Consider the following 419-nt stretch of genomic DNA (forward strand, 5'->3'; position numbering starts at 1 on the left):
GGAGATCTCAACACCCCATTATCTCCTTTAGACAGATCTTCTAGGCAGAAAGTAAATAGAGAGATGCAGGACTTAAATGATACTATAAATCGAATGGGCTTGACTGATATCTATAGAACTTTCCACCCTACATTCATCCACAACATACATATTTTTTTCACCACGACATGGAACCTTTTCAAAGATTGATCATATGTTAGGACACAAATAAAGCCTTTACAGATTCAAAGGCATAGAAACTGTATCTAGTATCTTCTCTGACAATGATCAAATTAAACTCAAGATTAATTTCAAGAAACAGCCCTGAAAATACACGAACACATAGAAACTGAACAACCTACTTCTCAATGACTTCTTCACTACTGAAGAAATTAAGGCTGAAATAAAAAAAAATTATGGAAACAAATGATAACGAGTAC

The sequence above is a fragment of the Tupaia chinensis genome, unplaced genomic scaffold (assembly GCF_000334495.1).
Source record: "Tupaia chinensis unplaced genomic scaffold, TupChi_1.0 Scaffold142763_1, whole genome shotgun sequence".
NCBI classification, from domain to species: domain Eukaryota; kingdom Metazoa; phylum Chordata; class Mammalia; order Scandentia; family Tupaiidae; genus Tupaia; species Tupaia belangeri.